Source organism: Sorex fumeus, unplaced genomic scaffold (assembly GCF_029834395.1).
Source record: "Sorex fumeus unplaced genomic scaffold, SorFum_2.1 ptg000021l, whole genome shotgun sequence".
Taxonomy (NCBI): domain Eukaryota; kingdom Metazoa; phylum Chordata; class Mammalia; order Eulipotyphla; family Soricidae; genus Sorex; species Sorex fumeus.
Window position 1 is genome coordinate 16,745,393 of NW_026606078.1, and position 4,012 is coordinate 16,749,404.

At 40.9% G+C, this 4,012-nt stretch overlaps 1 pseudogene; it reads right to left on the bottom strand.

Annotated features, from left to right (window-relative positions):
- Nucleotides 1-1,163: 1,163 nt before the first annotated feature.
- On the bottom strand, nucleotides 1,164-1,262 carry LOC130022971 (uncharacterized; annotated as a pseudogene).
- Nucleotides 1,263-4,012: the final 2,750 nt, after the last annotated feature.

Genomic DNA, 4,012 nt, shown 5'->3' on the forward strand with positions numbered 1-4,012 from the left:
TGGTAGTGATAGGTTTAATTATTCCAAATCTTCGTAGTTCAGCGTTGGGAGATAATCGGAAACCAAAAATTTATCAATTTATTCAAGATTCTCTAATTTCCTGCTGCAAAGATTCTCAATATAATCTCTGATGATCCTGTGGATTTCTGTAGTTTCTATTAGGATATGCCTCTTTGCATTTCTGATTCGATTTATTAGAATTCTTTCTCTTTGTTAATTTGAGAGGCTTCTCGTGGTTTATTGATCTTATTTATTTTCTCAAAGAACCAGCTTTTGCTCTTATTGGTCTTTTGGATTGTATTTTGGGATTCTAGCTCATTGATGTCTGGTACAAGTTTTATTATTTCCTTCTTCCATCCTAGTTTGGATTACTTTTGTTGGTCATTTTCCAAAATCTTGAGCTCTAATTTATTCATGTAGGCCCTTTCTTTCTTCCTGATGAATTCTGGCAGAGCTATACTCTTTCCTCTTAACACTGCTTTTGCTGTGTCCCAAAACTTCTGGTAGCTCGTGTCCACATTCTCATTTGTTTCTGGAAACTTTTTATTTCCTCTTTGATTTCTTCTCTAAGCCAAAAGTTGTACATTACTTCCCTTAAAGAAAATATTTTCTTGCTGAGCTTTAGTCTGTTTGGTCTATTGAGAAGTGAAAAAGTAGTGTTGAAATCTCAAACTAGTATTGTGTTGCTATCAATGTTTTTCTTTAAGTCTATTAGAAGTTATTTTTAAGTATTTTGCTGGTCTGTCATTAGGAGCATCTACAGTGAGGAGGGTGAGTTCTTTCTGATGTACAGATCCCATGATCAGGAAGAAATGACCTTCACTGTCTCTTATAACCTATAGCCTGAAGTCGATGTGGTCTGGTACTAGTATGGCTACTCCAGCTTTGTGGAGGTGTTCTTTTCTTTCTTGAAGAATTGTTTTCCAGCGTTTGTCTTTGAGCCCATGGTTACTTTGATTGTTCAGAAGTGTTTCTTCAGGCAGCAGAAAGTTGGGTTCAGTTTTCTAATTCATCTTCCCATTCTGTGCCTCTGAATTGGCACATTTAGTCCATTGACATTGAGGAGATTGTTGTGATGGGGATTTGTGCTATCTTTATGTAGAATTTTTGTACTTGTGGGGATTGTCTTAGCTTAAAGTCGCCCTGTTAATTCTTCTTGCAACAAAAATATGGATCACTTTACAAGTTTGCATGTCATCTCTGTGCAAGGACCATGCTAATCTCTGTATCATTTCAATTTTAGTATATATGTTACGAAACATAGTAGGAGTTAATTTTTCCATATTTTTCTCTTCTGATTACTTTGAGTGCTGTCCTTACTCACTCCTATGGCAGACAGTGATTCCAAATCAAGGAATGTATTTCAAAGCAGCATGAATAGATAGATTTAGAACTTTAATGTCCCAGCAAGAAAAATATGGTTTTTACCATATTATCTTTTACCATACCCAATACATCAGTTTTACAAAATAATTCTTGTGGAAGATGGTATATGAGTCTCGTTTAATGCCCTTCCCTGAACCTTCATTAAGACCATTAAACTACAGCCTTTTGCTGTTCTCGCCTCAGTCCCGTGTACATCTCCATGAAAAGGTGGATGGTGTTGTCTGCAATTTGACCACCTTGAATGTAAGTAGGATTTTTCTCCTGAAGGAAGAGGTGAGGAGACTATTGATGATTTCATTCCACCTTATTACAAGTACAACTTGAATGGAAGGTGAGACTCATGAGGCTCCTGTAAAGGACAGATAAAGGGGTCTCAGTGAAGTTTAATGGCCAACACACATTAACAACATAGATGACTCAAAGTAGCCTGTGTGCATCTTTGTGTATAGTGAGTTTCATATCTACTGAGAGTGATTCTCAGTCATGACATAAAGGCAAAACAGACCTGTATTTAAAAATCTAGTTCTCTGTGCAGAGTGGGTTCTCTGAGGTGATTGAACAAGTGTATAGTAATTTATTACTAAGCACATAAGTACTTTTCGATCTAAAATTAATTCCAAATATGTCTAAAACGACAGTCTACTGACCCGGCAGCTGGCTTTCCCCACCGGGGCCCCTTGGATGGGTAGGGGTGAGTTTCCCTCACTGCTCTGAGTAGAGCCCCGGCAGCTGAAGACCTCTGCAACCAGCCATATGTACGCTTCAGACCACTCTCCCCAAGCTTGAAGGAGCCTCATGCATGAAGGAACTGGAAGCAGAACCTGTGTAAACACACAAAAAATAAAAGGCTGGCTGTCAGGCCGTTTCCCCACTCCACGGAGGTCGATGGCGATGGTCAGGAGATGGAAGGAAACGGGGGTCAGGCTGGTTGGTTGTGGAGCAGCAGGTTATTACATGGAAGAGATTTATGTCATGGAGGCCTCAGGAATCCTCAAGCACATGAGCACACTGAGAGCCCTGAAGATCCCCTTATATAGATCATAGAACCTCTAAAAGGCGCATTACAGTGATGTCAACAAAAGGAATTACAGAAAGAACCTTGAGGCAGCAAACCATACATTGTTTCTTTACATCCACATTGATTCCTTTTAATCAGCAGGCCAGTAATACTGGCCTCCAGAATGAAGATACAAAGCCAAACTGAAACCTTCCACAAGCACTTTCACAAGCTGCAAGCACCTTGATTTGCATCCCAAAGACCAGCCTGGCTAGAGCTGGGAATCTATATCCCAAAGATCAGTCCTGGCTAGCACCTGAGATCTGCAGATCTAAGACCAGCTAGGTTTCTGAGAGAAAAGGAAAACTGTCCCAATATACTGAAATCATTTACTGAAGGCAGTTTGAAGGGGAGAAAGCAGTCTCACCCAAGCTAGTCAGGACACACAGGAAAAGAGCTTCTAGGAGGTGTTTCTCCTCTCCTTGTCCAACCAACATATAAGCATATATAATATTAATCATTTTGTATGGACACAGTAAGAAATACTTTGAGCTTGTAGAATTGCTCTCCTAGGGCCATCTCGATCTCAGACTGCAGTGCTCAGGCAAGATATCTTTCCTATTCCTAGCAGCAGGGCCCTAGTCTCATCGTTACTTTTGGATCATGACATCATTTGCCTATGATCAACCTCTTAACTTATAGTTAAGAGTTGTGGAACCTTGGCCTGGCCCATCGTGATGACAGTGTGGCACATAACTTACCGGCTTGCCCTGGTTCCATCCAGTCCCACGTCGGGACCCTGCCCTTGGGGTGCTAGGAAGTGAGGGCAACTGAGGCTTAAGTTGAGAAGCAGATGCCCAGGAGTGAATAATATTCAAAGCCAATCAATTCCTAAGTTACAAAGCATATTAATTAATTGTCTTCTTGTATCTATACAAAAGGACCTTGCATTAAGGTAAACTGCTCAAAAGACATAAGGAGAGGAGGAAGGCAATATTAACTTACAGTACAGCTTCAGTGTCTAAGAGGGATTAGACCTTACAAATTGGTTGGGGAAGAGAGCATAGAAGTGGTTACAGACAGACAAAGTAATAGGAGTGACTCGGGAGCACTGTTATGGGTGCAATTTGATAAACCTAAGCTCTGTGTACTCCAACAGAACCCAGGTGTGCGGGACCGGGGGATGAAATCTCCAAGGCTGCTCAGATCAAGACTGGGCCCCCTCCATCCAGATCCCCCATCTTCTTAAGTGTTACAACCATGAACTGCCCCTGGAGCCATGTAATTCCATCAATGGCCAAGATCCAGAGACTGGATATTGTTGATAAGATAACAACTCTTATTGTTCAGTTCTCACTATCACAGAACCTGGTAGGCTTCTGCAAGTATCTTGCCCGCATGGCAGAGTCTGTGTTTCTGGTCACTGTTTATTTTGAAATACAGAAGCTACTTAATTTAAGATAGTCCCCTTTGTTTATCTCTGTTTCCAGTTGCTTGGCAAGTGGCGTGTTATCTTAGAAGATACCATTAGCTGCAATGTTGTGGAGGGATTTGCCGACCTTGTCTTCAATGTAACTGAGGGATTCTGGTCTGATTTTGAGGACTTTGACGCATTTTTATCTGACTTTT